Genomic DNA, 18,887 nt, shown 5'->3' with positions numbered 1-18,887 from the left:
CACTCTGAGTGGCGTAATATTTGCATCAGCAACACGTGTGTTTCCAACTGGGGCTGAACAAGGTGACGCTCTGCCTTCTTATTTCAGCTCTCCTGCTATAAATCATTGTCCTTTTTTGGCAGTCTATGTGGTGCCATGTGGTTTTTTTTCTCCATTATTGTGCTTTTTGTCTGTGATTTTACTGTTTATACAAACCCCAAGCATAGAGCTGAAGTACTGTCTAGTATTCCTAAACATACAAAGGCTGTAATGTGCCTTACAGAGAAAATGCATGTGTTAGATAAGCTTCACTCAGGCATTAGTCAGGCACTGTTGGCTGTGAGTTAATGTATCAACAAAATATATTAAATAATGTGTCTTTTATACAAACGCACATAAAATAAGGTTATGGATTAACGGATTGATGAAAATGTGACAAGAATCTCACAGGAACCTAAATCTGTCATTACCCTAGGAGCAAGTCTTCGGTATTTGCTAATTCAGTGTTCATGGTGACTTTATAGAACATTATTGCGATTAATGAGAATCCGCCACATTGTCATATTTTTACAAAACAGTGGAGGTGTCATACCTGATTTTTCCCCTCTACATTTCTATATTTCCCATATTTATTGTAAACATGCTAATTTTATTATAAGAATATATATATTGTTGGAGATAGTGTGGTATGAGTACAAAACACTGATTTCGCAGAGTTACTGCTCTGTCATTTATTTACTAGCCATGTAACTTTGGAAAACTTATTTAACTTTTCACAGCTTGTTTTCCCCATGTGTAAAACAGTGATGATGATATCATGTACCTTGGAGAGTTTTTTGAGGATTAGAAACACTATATCTAAACTGTCTAGCTCATAATATGGTATACAATACACCTCCAATTAAAATGTAGTTATGAATATTGTTAGCTTTCTCCTAGGACCAAATCGTTAGCTTTCTCCTGGGCTGAGGCCCAGACCTTGGAGGCTCACAGGTCTTTGGACAATTGTGTTTCATCCCAGTTGTTAACCCCACTCACAAACACAAGTTTTTTAGATTTAGTACTCATCTTCTCTCCACTTGCTGTGTTCATTCTATCAACTATTTTTTGAGTGTCCACAATGTGCAGGAAATTTTCCAGTGGTGAATAAAGCAGACAAGATCTCTGCTTCCTGGTGTGATATATCACATGATTTAGCCCTTTGTAGAACTACAGTGACTTTGACCTCAGCTTATGTATCCCATCAAATACCGGGATATGGGACCTGGGACAGTTAACTCTAAAAACATCATATTCTAGGAAGAGCTTCCTCTTTGAATCAAGTCCCATCAGATACTTGCTTAGGTACAGCCCCAGCTGTTTGCCTCCTAAACTCTTTAATATGTGTAGCATGATAGTGCTTGATTTTCCAACAACTCCCCAAAGCTTGTTTCACATACTCCCTCCTTTTAAAAATTCATATTCTCCTCTCTCTCTACCAAGCTGGGAAGATTAAAGTAGCAGTACATTTTTAACAGGCCAGTCTGAGATGGTCAATAGGATCTGACTATTGATAAATTTAGCAAATTTCTTAAAAGGAAGCTCTATTTCAGAAAGGAGTTTTTGAGAATTAACTGAATCCACATCTCAGATAAGTTTAATAAGAATGATTTAACTCAGATAACTGAATCCACATCTCAGATAAGTTTAATAAGAATGATTTAACTTGGACATAATCCATGACAAAATGTATGCTTCTAAAAATAAACTCACAATGGGAGTTCCACATGGCCTCCCGTACAGGGGTAGCAGTGTGCTTCTGTGTGTCTTTTTTCCCCCAGTCCTGATCTGTCAACTGTGTTGTCCTGTTCCTTAGTATCAGGGCACTTGAGATGTCACTATCTGTGCACGATGTGTTGTCCAAGAGGCTGAGGTTGTCCACGTATGGTTCAGTATGCCATTGCTGCCATTACTAGTACAGCTTTGCTGACTTTACCCTTTTATCTTGTCTCTGCTTTTATGTCGCATTCTACTTTTCTCCTGCACACTGCAATGTCCTCTCTGTGCATTCTCTTTTCTTTTCCTTTAGCTATCAGCCATGTTGGAGAGACCATTTACCTTTGGAAAATGATTTTCTTTTATCACCAACCCCCTTACCATGTGTTTCTTCTGTAACACACCCTGGATCTTGGGAACGGGAAACAGTAAGTAGTTGGGGTTTCTTTTGTTTTTTGTTTTTTGTTTTTTCATTCCAGAACATCCTGGGCCATAGCTACACAGCAGGGATCAAAGCAAGCACACATCAAAAACACCCCAACGGAGAGGAGCAGCCTGAAGCTTCAGTGCCCCCGGCTCTTGTAAGTATCACTGCCTGTCAGTCATATATATCTCACCTCATCTTTCCCGTTTCCTGTTCCTTCTCCAGTCTCTGCAAGAAATTTGCTCTTTACCAAACGTTCTTAACAATTAAAGATTAAAAACAAAAACAAAAACAAAAAAACCCTCCTTCAACTTTTCCCTCCTTTCTTCCTCATATAATTAGGAATAGATAAATAATTTTAGTGATACTCACTCATTTGACAATTCTTAAGCCCTTTAGTATGCCAGGTACTATGCTAAGTATTGAGGCTAGAAAAATGAATGGCACACTCCCTACTGTCAAGGAGCTTTTGAGTAGTGGAGCAAGGCAACCAACACATAGAGAGTTCTAATACAGTGTAACAAAGTCAATGGTGGATGCAGGCAAAGGGTGATTTGGGAGTCAATAGGAGGGACACCATTTCTCAGATGAGGTGATGCCCCTCACTGAGTATTTTTCCAGGCAAAGGTGCTGGGATGTTGAGAAGGGGTATGCAGGAGCAGGACCTTGTAGAAAGGGGCAAATCTCCATGATGAGAAATAACAGATTTGTTCTGTTAGAGAGAAGTAATAGAAGCAGGATTGCTGAACTATGCATCTGAGGCAGGGAGTTACTGGAGATCTAGCTGGGAAGAAAGAACATCATAAAAATCTATCTGACTCATATTAAAAAACTTGGGCTTTATCCTATAAGGATGAACTTTACTAAAATGCAACTTCCTTGTGTCCAGGTGAATAACAGGCCCCCAAATAAGTTCATGTCCTAATGCCAAAAACCTGTGATTATATGCCTTATATAACTTTAAAAAAAAAAACTTTGCATATGTGATTAAAATAAAGATCCTGAGATATAGCAGTTATCCTGGATTATCTGGGTAGATCCAATATAATCACAAGGATTCTTAGAAAAGAAAGACAGGAGGAGTATCAGAGACAAAGAGATGTGAAGATGGAAGCAAAAAGCAGAGAAGAGAAGATGCTGTGCAGCTGGCTTCAAGACAAGAAAGGGTCACAAGCCAAAGGATATAGGCAGCCTCTAGAAGTTGAAAAAGTCAAGGAAATAGATTCTCTCCTGGAGGCTCCAGATGAAAGTAACCAGTACAACCAATTTAGACTTCTGACCTCTAGAACCATAAGATAATAAACTGGTGTTGCTTTAGTCACTAAGTGTGTGGTAATAAGAAGAAATTAATATAATATAATTCCTAAGACCAAGAGTTTTGGGGTTTTTTTCTTCTGTATCTTAAATAGTACCAGAATGCACCACCCCAAAATATGCCTCTTTGGCATATGGGTTATTTTGAGCCAAAGGCTGAGAACCAGAACACCCAGAAAAAGATCTAAAATCAGGGCACACATTTCCCTTTTGTAAAAGAAATTTACATTTATGAAGAAAATTTCCATTTCCAAAGATGTCTCCCTTTCCTATGCCAGGAAGCGGAGAACTCAGCAACTCACCAATAGAGAAGGCATGACAAATCTGGTTAACAAACCCTATCAAACCTTACTAAACTCTTGTTTACCATAAATTTTCTGGTCACCTTCCCACAGCTTGCCTTTCTTCCCAAAAGCCCTCTACACCTTTATCAACCACCCCCGAAATGTAAAAGCTTAACACAATGACTATTTCTTTAGCTCACAATTCTGCAGTTCAGCCATCTCAGCTGGGCTCAGAAGGACAGTTTTTCTGGTCTTACCTGATCTGGTATGGCCTCAGCTGAGCTGAATCATCTTCATTTCATGTAGTCTCTCACATTCTAAGCAGGCTAGCCTGGGCTTTCTTCATGGCAGTCAAAAGTCCCAAGACAGAGAGCGGAGTTGTGCAATTCCTCCAGAGGATTAGGCCTAGAACTGGCACAGCATCTCTTCTACTGCATTCTGTCACTCTAAGGAAGTCACAGTCCAGCCCACATTCAAAGAGCTAGGAAACAAATTCCATCTCTTGATAGGAGCACTTGTAAAGACAGATTGCATGGGGCATGGATAAGGGCCACCATTTGTCATCAGTCTCCCACATGATCCGGTGATTCTTATCTGTCTTACCCCAGCATCATAACTACTCTCCTTCTGAAATGACAGTAATAATAATAAGCTAACATTTATTGAGCACCTGTTGCCAAGCAGTATTCTGAGCACTTTGTGTTAATAATGTATTTTATTCTCATAAGAACTCTTTGAGGTAGGTATAAGTATCATTGGCACATTAAAAGAGGAAACAGAGTCACAAGGAGGTAAAATAATTTAAGAGGACCTGTCCACCAGGAAAAAAAAAAAAGAAGAAGAAGATGATCTCAGAGGATAAGCCATGTGCAGTTGATGAGAATTAAGCTAGAATTGAAGCTCTCCAGATCATCTGAAGGGATGAACACTTTTCCATAGCCTCCTGTCACAACAAAAGGCATTTCTTTTCCACAAGATTCAGAGGCTAAAAGCACTCAAGAAAATGAGGTTGTCCCACTACTGTTAAAGAGATATTTGTACATCTACAATCTCAAGCCATTGATTTTTTAAAGGCAAATTTTTAAATCATCTTTGATGGAAAGAATTCCTTTGTTTAAGTTTTCTTCACCATCCCTATGGAATCCATTTTTGTTTTAATTCCAGCAATATGAGTCAGGTGACAATGATGACAGACACAGGGAATATCAGGAAATACAGGGACTTATAATTTGACACAGAAGTTAAACTTGAATTAATTAGACAATACTAGAGGAAGCACCAACTAGGTAATTCTAGAGCATTGAGCCTTCCCTCAGAGCCAATAATGTCCCTGAATGACCTCGACTTTGAAGCATGCTCTAACCAACAAGACGAAGGTCCCTGTTTCTGTGTCTGATCTACCTCTGATCTTGCCTTTTAAGCTTTTCTCCCCCAATACCAAGCATTATTTCTCAACCCTGCCTAATCTATCAACCCAGACCTAATGATTCTGAATCTCTCTCTGAAGAGATTTGGCAAACACTACCTTACCTTTCATGTAGCATGATTTTACCTAATATGACTATTTGAATCTAGCATGATTATACTCTAGTTCCGATTGGCCTGACTGAGTCCTAAAAGCTGGATTCATGAAAATTGGTTTCCATGGTAAGGAGTAAATTTTGCCTGTGAACTCAGCATAGGCATTCATATTAGGTATGGTTCAACTGGGAGAAAAGGCCTGGAGCCCCAACCCTGATAATCAAAAGTGACACAGAAGGGAGGGGGTGGGGGAAGGGGATAGACTGGTGATGGGTAGTAAGGAGGGCACGTATTGCATGGTGCACTGGGTGTTATACGCAACTAATGAAGCATCAAACTTTACATCGGAATCTGGGGATGTACTGTATGGTGATTAACATAATATAATAAAATAAAATTAAAAAAAAAGTGACACAGAAAAGTGTTATAATGGGGGCACCTGGGAGGCTCAGTTGTTAAGCGTCTGCTTTCGGCTCAGGGTGTGTTCCGCATCAGGCTCCTCCGCTGGGAGCCTGCTTCTTCCTCTCCCACTCCCCCTGCTTGTGTTCCCTCTCTCTGGCTGTCTCTATCTCTCTGACAAATAAATAAATAAAATCTTAAAAAAAAAAAAGAAAAGTGCTATAATGGCATCCATATGGACCACACATGGGCTGTCAGAAGTAAACATTCTCTGATGGGAAGAAAAGATTAAGATTGATAAATATGAAAACGAATATGCTTTAACATACCCTAAATCTAGTTGCTATATTCCATACTGAGGCCATCTCAATTGTGACTAAATTGAGAGTAAAAGCAGTGAGACTTCGGGCTTTTACTAATAGGTTAGATAAATAATCTTTTTGAACTTTAATATCCTAACATGTAAAGTGGGAGGTTTTACTAGATTATCTCTAAGATCCTTTATACTAATCTTGGATTCTAAGTCTAGTCTAATGATAGTCTAAGTCTATACTAATCTAGTCTAGTCAAAATATAACAAGTCACTGGTATGACTGAAATGTTTATTGAATTGATCGTAGTTTTACTATACTAATCTGAATGGTTAATTCAATAGAGACCAACAAATCTATTTATTTCTGTGAAGCCAGCTAATATTTCCAACTATCCAAGTTTGGATATGGGTCAGGGAGGAAGAAAGAACTCCTTGTCACTTCCTTTTCTGTTCACCTCTTATCTTTCCAGAACCTCTGAAAGGGTCTGGTGGTCCAATGACTGATTAGTTTCATCCATTCCAAAGTAGAGAAATTCATTTACTGCCCTTCAGAGAAGAGATCACACCCCTGTTTCTTCTACCCTATTTCAAATGTGAACTTTATACGGATTCTTTCAAATCTATGATCTGCTAGTTATGAGTTTCACAGCCATAATAATCTAAAATAGATCTTTTGAATATAACAGTTAAAATGTAATTTCAGTGCAATTGGAGCCTTTCTAATTGGTTATTAAAAGAAAGTCCTAAATAAATAAAACACCTCTAAATAATGAATATAAATAATAACACATTAAGCACTCAGAAATGTGTCCTTATGCAAAAATATATTTAAAAAGTAATTTAATGGGGCACCTGGGTGGCTCAGTCAGTTAAGCATCTGCCTTCAGCTCAGGTCATGATCCCAGGATGCTGGGATTGAGTCCCATGTCGGGCTCCCTGCTCAGAACAGAGCCTGCTTCTCCCTGTCCCTCTGTTTCTCCCCCTTGCTCACTTTCTCTCCTGCTCACTCATTCTCAAATAAATAAATAAAATCTTTTTTAAAAATTAAAAATTAAAAAATTAAAAAGTAATTTAACTAAACAGGAGATGATTCAAGCAAAAAATTTAAAGTATTTATTCAGAAGAATGAACACTAAAAATCAAAGTGATTTTTGAATCACTAGATTCTTTGAATAATTGCCTCTACTATAGACAACCGGGCAGTTATGATTAATTTAGCTAACAAAAGATTATGAAAGATTTACAGTGGGGGGAAAAGTTAGCAAATCTGATTGAATGTGAATTTCTGCATTTATGATTGATGCCAGAAAAAGACACTGTAGTAGCTTCATGGAATATCTCACAGCTCTAATGCACATTTTTGTGCCATTATCAGCAACATTGCAAACTACTCATCAAAACTTGCACGGTAAGCTATTAGTACCTACTGATTTGGTTATTTTTACCCCTCAAACTACTTTTTTTCATATGTGAAATTAGCAGAGTTTGGAAATAAGTAATTCAACAAGTCTGATTTGAGCATCTTTAATGGATTCTTTTCTGATATTTCACCTTTTCATAATTATATGTGATGTCTTATCAAATATTTGGCCAAATGTTTATTATAAAATATCATTAAAGCTCCATAACTTATACACACCTTTACCATCTTTTCTTTTATGCATGGCTTTTCTCCTTCTCTTCCCCTGCATGCCCTTGTACTATTCTGTTGATTACACGGAAGGGCCTTTGGAGAAGTAACTTAATTCTGGCAGAGGTTTTCAACCTGACATCTCATTTTACAAACTTGATTGGAATTCAGGGCATTTTTTTTAATGATTTTTTTATTATATTATGTTAGTCACCATACAGTACATCCCCGGATTCTGATGTAAAGTTCGATGCTTCATTAGTTGCGTATAACACCCAGTACACCATGCAATACGTGCCCTCCTTACTACCCATCACCAGTCTATCCCATTCCCCCACCCCCTCCCCTCTGAAGTCTTCAGTTTGTTTCTCATAGTCCATAGTCTCTCATGTTTCATTCCCCCTTCTGATTACCCCCCTTTTCTTTATCCCTTTCTTCCCCTACCGATCCTCCTAGTTCTTATGTTCCATAGATGAGAGAAATCATATGATAATTGTCTTTCTCTGCTTGACTTATTTCACTTAGCATTATCTCCTCCAGTGCCGTCCATGTTGCAGCAAATGTTGAGAATTCGTTCTTTCTGATAGCTGAGTAATATTCCATTGTATATATGGACCACAGCTTCTTAATCCAGTCATCTGTTGAAGGGCATCTCGGCTCCTTCCATGATTTGGCTATTGTGGACAATGCAGCTATGAACATTGGGGTGCATATGGCCCTTCTCTTTACTACGTCTGTATCTTTGGGGTAAACACCCAGTAGTGCAATGGCTGGGTCATAGGGTAGTTCAATTTTTAACTTTTTAAGGGACCTCCACACTGTTTTCCAGAGTGGCTGTACCAACTTGCATTCCCACCAACAATGTAGGAGGGATCCCCTTTCTCCACATCCTCTCCAACAATTGTTGTTTCTTGCCTTGTCTATCTTTGCCATTCTAACTGGCGTAAGGTGGTATCTCAGTGTGGTTTTGATTTGAATTTCCCTGATGGCTAATGATTTTGAACATTTTTTCATGTGTCTGTTAGCCATTTGTATGTCTTCATTGGAAAAGTGTCTGTTCATATCTTCTGCCCATTTTATGATTTGTTTATTTGTTTCTCGTGTATTGAGTTTGAGAAGTTCTTTGTAGATCTTGGATACCAGTCCTTTATCTGTGGTGTCCTTTGCAAATATATTCTCCCATTCCGTGGGCTGTCTCTTAGTTTTTTTGACTGTTTCCTTGGCTGTGCAGAAGCTCTTTATCCTGATAAAGTCCCATAAGTTCATTTTATCTTTTATTTCTCTTGCCTTTGGAGATGTGTCGTGAAAAAGGTTGCTCTGGCCGATGTCATAGAAGTTGTTGCCTATGTTCTCCTCTAGAATTTTGATGGATTCCTGTCTCACATTGAGGTCTTTCATCCATTTGGAGTTTATTTTTGTGTATGGTGTGAGAGAGTGGTCAAGTTTCATTCTTTTGCATGTAGCTGTCCAATTTTCCCAGCACCATTTATTGAAGAGACTGTCTTTTTTCCACCGGATGTTTTTTCCTGCTTTATCAAAGATTAGTTGCCCAAAGAGCCGAGGGTCCATTTCTGGGTTCTCTATTCTGTTCCATTGGTCGATGTGTCTGTTTTTGTGCCAGTACCATGCTGTCTTTGTGATCACAGCTTTGTAGTACAGCTCGAAATCCGGCATTGTGATGCCCCCAGCTTTGTTTTTCCTTTTCAACAGTTCCTTGGAGATTCGGGGCCTTTTCTGGTTCCATACAAATTTAAGGACTATTTGTTCCAGTTCTTTGAAAAATGTCCTCGGTATTTTGATCGGGATAGCATTGAAAGTGTAGATTGCTCTGGGTAGCATGGACATTTTAACTATGTTAATTCTTCCAATCCATGAGCATGGAATATTTTTCCATCTTTTTATGGTCTTCCTCAATGTCTTTCAAGAGTGATTTATAGTTTCTAGAATATAGGTCCTTTACTTCTCTGGTTAAGTTAATTCCAAGGTAATGTATGGTTTTTGGTGGAATTCAGGGTATTGAATCATGGCTTGAATAGTTCGGGCCGAGCTAAAGCATTCTATTGCACAAATACCCTAAAAAAAATCTGCTTGCCTATTTTCTACCGTGGCCCACGGCCATCTGGGTCTAAAATATCTACTTTATTGAACAGGCAGGTTTTTTTTTTAAATGGGTATTCTCTTCACAAACCACGATAATAACATCCTCATCAGATAAAGATACTACCTTGCTAAATAGGCTTACCTTTTCCTTTTGTTCAGTTATGCTCCCAGAGTCATTTTGACATGGTGAATTAGCCTTGAGAAGGATGAGGTGTTGTTCATTCATCTCTTCAGTCATTCATTCCTAGGTATTGTTCTAGGTCCTAGAGACCCATACAAAGATCCTGCTGTCTAGGACATGGTCCACAATTACCTGCTGCCTTTTTAAATTTTATTTATTTATTTATTTATTTATTTATTTATTTATTTATTATTTAATTTATCTATTTATTCATTCATTCATTCATTCATATTAGAAGATCATAGAGCTACCTTTGCCATATTATGAAGTAAATACTGGATATTGTTCAAGTGCACCTATAATTAGCTTCTCACTTGTTTGAATTTTGGAAGTACTACTGTTCATTTGTTTAAACTTGAAGGCAAAAACAAAAACAAAAAAAACAAAACAAAAAAAAAACCTTGAAGTCCTCATAGAGGACTTCATATACTGAGCACACATATTGAGCACATAACCCTATTATTATTACACACCAACCTCAGTTGGACTTGAGAATAAATATGCTGGCTATTTTGATTGGTAGGTATCAGGGCAGTGACCTAAAAGTAACCAAAAGATCCATTTATCCAAAATGACTTCCTTGACAGTCAACCTTAATACAGATAATTTATACCATTCATTCACCTATTTCTCCATTCATTTATTCACTTAGTAACAACAGCTATATGCTCTGCATTGTGTTAGACAGTGGGGATAAAAGGCTAAATAAAATGCCCTAATCTTGATGTAGAGAAGCTGACAGACTGGTTAGAGAAACAGATAAATAAATTGCCAATTATAATATTATATGGGTGCTATAACAGGGAAATACAAAACTGTGAGGTAATACATATCATATGTTGCATATTCTTGGGGTCATGTTGTCTATCCTAATGAAATAACATCTCAATGAATGCAAAAAATAATAAATTAGGCAATCGAACACTTGTTCTCATGCAAACTGTAATGATGTTTGATGAAGAAAGGGACTTTGTCTTTTGATTCACCATCATATAGTGTATGACACTATTTATATCTTACAAGTCTTACATCTTACAGTGGCCTTTTTTAAGTTTCTTGCCTCCTGCATTACCTTACCTCCATTATCATTATATTAACCTAATGCTATCATTCATAAAATTCCATCATCTCACTTTCCCACTTCCAAAGATATGCAACACAAGCCCCCCCAAGCTGTACTATATGAAGTTCAAGCAGTTCCCTAAAATTTATTTCAAAACAAATATTTATCAATTGGTGAACCTCAGTCCCAACCAAAATTAAGCACTAAAGACTAGATTTACCCTCTTGCCTGAAATAATAAAAAAATTAAAACAACAGTATCCAGGACATTCGACATCATCCAATAAAAAACAATGACCACTAAACAAGGTAAGCCATCCGACTGTACCAGTTTAGTGCTATGAAAGGTTTCTGTGCTGTGATGCTCTGAAAGTGAATCTAGATAGAGCCTAGAAGATTCTCTGAGTTGAGAAGATGAAGCTGAGAATCTGGGGAGAAGGAGGTGACTTAAAGTTCACAGGAAGGTGTCTTATAGAGGGGGGACTCTACAGAGAGAGAATTCTGAAGCTCTGCATCATGTCTCCCCATAAGCATTCTGCTGAAATATTTACCAGTGCTTTTATGTAAGCAAATTACCCAAAGCCAAGAGAATCACCTGACTAGATTAGAGGTAACATTGCTAGTCACCCACACAGAGCTGAGAATAGGACCTATTTATTCCCACCATGCAGACTAGAAAATCTCATTAGTGATGGAGAATTTGGTAGACCACACAGAAAAGTTCAAAAATTGGCCTTACACTGAGCACTGCTTCAATCCCACCTAAGAAATCTTAAAAACAAAACTCAAAGGGACCTGTTTCCAAAAACATTGAGTCCCAGAACAAAGCACAAGACCATTTAAAGGAATACAAATAAATCTAGCAACCAATGAGGTAAAATTTAAAATGCCTGGTATGCAATAAAAAATTACCAGGCATGCAAAAAAGCAGAAAAATATAACCCACAATCAAGATAAAAAGCAGTAAATTGACACTGACACATATGTTCTAATTACCAGAGTGGTATATTAAAACATTCAAAAATTTAAGTAGAGATATGGGAGATATAAAAAAGACCCAAATAGAAATTCTAGAGATGAAAACTATACTGTCTGATATGAAAGTACACTAGATGGTATTAATAATAACAATAACAAAAATTGATTAATCCAAAAGAAGGCAGCAAAAAAAGGGGAGGGGAGACAAAGAACAGAGAAGAGGAACAGACAACAACAAGATGATAGGCTCAAATTTAACCACATCAATAGTCACATAAAATATGAATGGTCTACATATCCCAACTAAAAGGCACATCTTCTCAGATTGGATAAAAAAGCAAGACCAAACTATTTTCCACCAACAAGAAATTCAATTTTAAACATAAACACATAAATAGGCTTTAAGAGATGTTTCTTTGAGATGATCAATAAAATTGATAAAACTCTAGCCAGATTATCAGTGAAAAAAAAGGGAAAAGGTACAATTACCAATATCAGGAATGAAAGATGCACCATAACTACAGATTCTATAGATATTAAAAAATAATATGGAATTTTTATGCACATTAGTCCAGTATATTCACTAACTTAGATGAACTGGTAAATTCTTTGAAAGACACAAATTAACAAATCTTATGAAATAGATATCTCAAATGAAATAAATATATAACCTAGACTCCTATCTCTATTAAAGAAATAGAATTTGTCATTAAAACCCTGTAAAAACAAAAACAAAAAACAAAAAAAAAGCTTCAGGTTTAAATGGCTTTACTGATGATGTCTACCAAACACTGAAGTGAAAAATAATAGTAATTCTGTACAAAGTTTTACAGAAAAGACCTGATAACAATTTCCAACTCATTTTTCAAAGCCATCATAAACTAGACAAAAATATTAAAAGAAAAAATACAGTATAGACCAATATCCTACATGAACATAGAGGTAAAAACTCACAAATAGAATCTAAAAGTTGATAAAAAATGATAATACATGTTTCTGGGTTATCCTAGAAATGCAAAGCTGGCTTAAAATTCTGAAAAAATAAACATAATTCACCATATTAACAAACTAATAAACAATATTCATATGATAATGAATATAGAAAAGGCATTTGACATAATCTAACAGCCATTCTTGATTCAAAACCCTCAATAAATAGAAAATTTACTCAACCTGATAAAGGACATCTATGAAAAAAGCTATAGGTGAAAGCTTTATGGTGAAAGACTCAATATTTTCTAAGATTAGGAGCTAGACAAGGATGTTCTTTCTCATCTCTTCTATCCAAAACTGTCCTGGAGGTTCTAGCCAGTGCAATAAGACAAGAAAATAAAAGAAATAAAAAGCATCTAGATTTGGAAAGGAAGAAAACTGTATTCATAGCAACATGATCTTCTATTAGAAAATATGATGGAATCTACTTAAAAAGCTGCTAGAGTAAATGAGTTTAGAAAGATTGCAGGACACAAGATCAATTTACAAAAATTAAATTTATTTATTTATTTTCATATGCTGGCACCTAAGAAGCAGAAATTCAAATTTAAAAACTACCATTTACAATAGCATAAAATATTTAGTAACTACTTACTAAGTCCTGGGCTTTACCATACAATGACAAATAAATAGGGGCACTATCTCAAGTATCTCTCTAAGTAAGGAAACAAACACAAAAACAGATAATACACTGTGATAAGTAAAGGAATAAAGATATGTGTGGACATTCAGTCAATTATTAACAATTTTCTCCTATCAGTAAACTTATTTTCCCATTATCTGAGAATGACCCATAAACAATCTAAAATTTTGTAAACTGGATTAGCACAACCAGGATTCCTCATGCTATTAGAATAGCTCTTTTTCTGATGTTCATGTGCCTGAAATTAAGAGGATAAGTCATTCCTAATCCACGTTTAAGGTTCTTTTGTCCAATAAACCAGTTCTCCGGCCCAGAAAGGGTGAAAAAATTCTGTTCTAAAAGATTTCAGCTGCCCATTCTTCTTTGTATTTGTACCAACTGGCAGAAACAGAGACTTCAAAGGGGACTAAGGCCTTAAATAGCTGAGGCACCATTAATCCACTATGGCTGGCCCAGATCCTCTTTTGTGCTTTCTGCATGTGTGTGAATCAAGAGCTAATTAATTAAAATAAGACTATAATCAAGATTTTAAGGAAATATTTTAAATTCTTTAGAGAAAACAAACCCAAATCCTTAAGCACTCACTTATTAGCACAATATTAAGATATTCTTGTGCTCAATTCAGTAAAGCTGTTCTTTTAGTGACCTAAACTAACTTGGTTAAACAAATAAGCTTTATTGAGTTCTTATACTGATGCCCTGAGCATACAGGGTCTACATTTTTAAGATATCAGATGTCAAAACATAGCACACCCAAGCCAGGGACTATGAACAACTTAAACTATTACTCACATAGGTATGTGCAAACAAGGGGGATTCCCTGAGCGATGAGCAGGACCCACCAGTAAGAGGGCAGTCTGATATCTACTAGAGAGGAGAGAAGACAGAGTGTGCATGGTCAGGGGACTTGATGCATGTCTCCTTCCCCATGACATTTTTTTTTAAGATTTTATTTATTTATTTGACAGAGAGAGACAGCCAGTGAGAGAGGGAACACAAGCTAGGGGAGTGGGAGAGGAAGAAGCAGGCTCCCGGCAGCGAAGCCTGATGTGGAGCTAGATCCCAGAATGCTGGGATCACGCCCTGAGCTGAAGGCAGACGCTTAACGACTGCGCCACCCAGACACCCCTCCCCATGACATTTTTTAATGATACCAGGGTAGTCTTAGTTTTGGCAGTAATGGGGAGACAAAAGGGGCAAGATAAGTTGCCTCACATGTGATTTATGGAGGTGCAGCAGAAGCAAATGCAGAGCTTTTGCTAGTCTATTGGTTTTCACGCTGGGGGAGCAGCTGGGGTGGCTTTCAGTTTCTATCCTGACAGGTGTTGAATGGTTTGGCCAAATGTCATTGTGCTGGGTGATTTAATTTGTGCTGCAATAATCAGGAAGCTTACAAACTGAAGTGGAAGACAGACATGCTAACGAAACAACATAATGTGATATATACAAAAGTGGACTTATATAAAATTTTCCCAAAAGGTACAAAAGAGAGCATTCTACCTGAGACATCACAGGAAGGTGATGCTCTATCAGGGTTGTGACAGAAACCAGGCATTTACCAGATGGGCAAGGGAAGCAAGGGAATTCCAAGCAAAGGAGCTAAACTGTATAAAGAAAGGGAAACATGAAATAGTACATGATTGATGAGGAGCAATGAAGAGTTTGGTACTGCTGGAGCACAAATGAAAGAAGAGAGGGGCAGATGAGGACACAAAGACATAGGCAGGGATCAGGGTGTGGGGGATTTTATAGCTTTGCTAAAGTGCTTGGACTTCATCCAGTAAGTAATGCAGGCCTCTCAAAAGGCTCTAAGAAGGGACATGGTCTAATTTTCCTTTAAGAAAAATAACTCTGGTGGTGTTGCTGAGGAATAGTTGAAGACACAGATTAGGGACAAGTTAGCTGGGAGCTTCCAGGAACATCTATCTACAAGGAACACTAAAATATTATGGAGCATGTAATAAAATCGAGAAAATAATATTTACCAAAACTTACACATTTAGTTGAAAGTAATACTTATAAGAATGCAGACTGGAATCAGTCTGCAATCACAGACTGCTTTGGTTTGAATCACATCTCCACTGAGCAAGCAAGTTCCCTCAGGGTAAGGAGGATCAGAGGTGCTTTACGAGGGGGGAATGGACAAGTCCTACGGAGCAGATGAATATCTTACAGCATCTCAAATTTAGTCAGAAACTTGTGACATACCCATTTCCACTCAACCATTCCTCCCCTAGTCTTATAGAACAGTCTAATTCAGTTGCTAAAAACCCTATTTAGTTCTCCTATGCATCCGAATACAAAACAACCCAAATTCTTCATCTCTCCCTGTATCCATGACCTTGCTATGTGACACTATAGTTCTCACTGAAGGCAGAGGCTACTTTCATAACCCTTGAGATATGGGCTGGTCTCATGACTTGTTTTGGCTAATAGAAGATGGTGGAAGTGACAGTGTTACCAGTTCTGAGCCTAGCCCTTAAGAAGCTTTTTGTATTTCTACTTGCTCACTTTCATCTCTGCCATAGGCAGGAGAATATGCCCAGGTTACCCTACTGGACAAACACGTGTGGTAAAGCCAATTTACCCCACTCATCCCAGCTGAGACCTGGGGATTAGTCAACAGCCAGGCAAATCCAATGATGAGAGCAAATCCTGCCGATTTCAGCAACTCTACCTAGCCAACCACCCCAGGCACTGGTTGTTGTAGGACACTGAGGTTTGATGTTGAGTTTTTATGTTATAGTAGATAAATGATAGGCCCCATGACTCCATTTTCTTATATCCCAGGCATATCAATTATATAACACAAAACCAGATCTCAAATCTATCCACTTTTTTCCATCTGCATTGCTCCAGATCTCAAATCTATCCACTTCTTTTTCCATCAGCATTGCTCCAGTCTAGACTAAGATCTCAAATCTATCCACTTTTTTCCCATCTGCATTGCTCCAGTCTAGACTAAGAACCAACACCACCTCACCAGAACTACTACTGCTTTCTCTGCTTCTGCTCCACTTACAATCTGTTCTTCAAATATCAGAGAGAGTGATGTAAGTCAGATCACCTCAGTCATTCCTCTGCTCAAAACCCTTTAATTTCTTTGTATTGTTCTCAGAACACAATCTAATCCAAGCTCTTCTCCCTGACCTCGAAGCCCTGCATGGTCTGCCATGTGCCAGGATGAAAAAGTAGCTTGTATTATACTCTCAAAAATGGTTTCTTCAAAGAAATGTGGAATTGGTTCCTATTAAGAAATCTCTGCTTGAAGAAACGTGCTTTACTGTTTCAATTCATGGAACATTATTTTGGTAAATGTACCAAAATATATCAAAATGAAACAGTTTCAATGGAATATTAATTAGCCATCAAAAAAGTAAAATCTTGCCATTTGCAATGACATGGATGGAGCTAGAGTGTATTATGCTAAGTGAAATAATTCACTCAGAAAAAGACAAATACCATATGATCTCACTCACATATAGGATTTAAGAAAGAAAACATGAACATATAGGAAGGCCGGCGGCGGGGGGGTGGGGGGGTGAGGAGCAAGGGAAACAAACCACAAGAGACACTTTAACAGTAGAGAACAAACTGAGGGCTGATGGAGGGAGGTGGGGGTTGGGGATGGGCTAGGTGGGTGATGGGTATTAAAGAGGGCACTTGTTGTGATGAGCCCTGGGTGTTGTATGTAAGGATAAGTCACTGAATTCTACTCCAGAAACTAATATTGCTCTATATATTAACTAAAATTTAAATTTAAAAAAAAAAAACGAAGGTTTCTTTGGCAGACCCATAAATTGAACACGAAGATCTGATTTTTCCAAACAACAACAAAAAAATTAAGGTGGAAAATAAGAGGAGAGGATGAAAGAAAAAGTAATAATAGATTGGTGATCCAGGGTATAACAATGAAATACAGATAGACTTGAGAAAGAGGTCCACATTTGGGGCTTTAGAAGCCAAGAGGTCAAAACAATGCTTTGGAAAGGATATAGCCCAGCTGTTCTCTGACTTCACACCAAGAGAGAATACAGAGAAATGGGTTGCCCTAAGGTAAGAGGTGTTAGCTAGAAGATTAGACATGAAATCAAACTCTCTATGAATGAGCATTGGTAAATATCACTTAATACTTGTATAGGGAGTACTTTGTGCTAAAAAATGCTTTTGCATATTTTCCTTGTTTTATACCTGAAGAACTCAGGGTTCCATGAGGGTCAGTATACAGTAATTAGCTTTCATTCTGACTTTAATCAAGCATGCTAACTTGATGACTCACACAATCCATGAGCCTATATGTCTTCGAGGAATGAATTACTATGATTTGTATTTTTAAAATGACCCTCAAGCCACTGACCTCTAGGATTGAAATAGGTTGAAGAATAAAGGCTACCAAAGATGCAAAACTAAATGCAAACATCACCAAAATCAATTCCTGCAATTAAGCAACGTGGTTATGGCACCAGAATACAAGGGCAGCTCAGGAATACCTATGAAAGGCATTTGGTACAGTCATGGGCACCAGTCAGGTTGGTTTTCATCTCCCAGAAAATGCTCCTCAATAGAAAACGCAGTTTGTCAATGATTCATCACTCAGCTGGTATAGGTTTTCTAGCACCTGGCTGCCACAAAGCCTTCTGCTTTGGTCCCTTGCCATGGGAGGTGAAAATGAAGAAAAGCAACTGGGTTCTGACATTCTTGGAATTTCTCTTTAGTGGACTGACAGTGCACAGGTATCACAACACGGCCCATAATTCTATTCAAGAAGAGACACTTCAAAGAGAACAAAATCCAACAGAAATAGTGCAAGAGATAGACATTCCTTTGAACATTGCCTCCCAAACTGCCTACTCTGCCTTCTCTCACTCTGCTCTGTTCACCAGATATCCTCTCCATCTTCTCCACACCCTGCCTATCCTTCTATCCTTCAGATGCCAACTCGCTCTCCTTCCCTATGAAGCCTTCAAACTATTACAGCCCGTCACCTCTTTATCTCTTTAATAAATTTATCATTCTTCCTTCATCTCTAAATCATCTCTCCATCTCTCATACACACACACATACACACACAGAGTGTGTACTTTCTCAAGTATTTGTACTATATTTCAATCCAGAAACCAAGCGGTCATCCTATCTCTACCTTTTATTTCCTCAATGTAATTCCCTTCACTTGTTTTGTCTCTGATTTATCTTGCCCAAATCTCCCATTCCAACATATTATATACAATGTAATCAAAGTAGTCTTAATAAAATGCAAATCAGATAGTGTCACACTCTTCTGAATAACACATTCAAGTGATTGCCTCTGCTC

This window comes from Ailuropoda melanoleuca, chromosome 2 (genome assembly GCF_002007445.2).
Source record: "Ailuropoda melanoleuca isolate Jingjing chromosome 2, ASM200744v2, whole genome shotgun sequence".
Lineage (NCBI taxonomy): Eukaryota > Metazoa > Chordata > Mammalia > Carnivora > Ursidae > Ailuropoda > Ailuropoda melanoleuca.
This window is presented reverse-complemented; position numbering follows the sequence as displayed.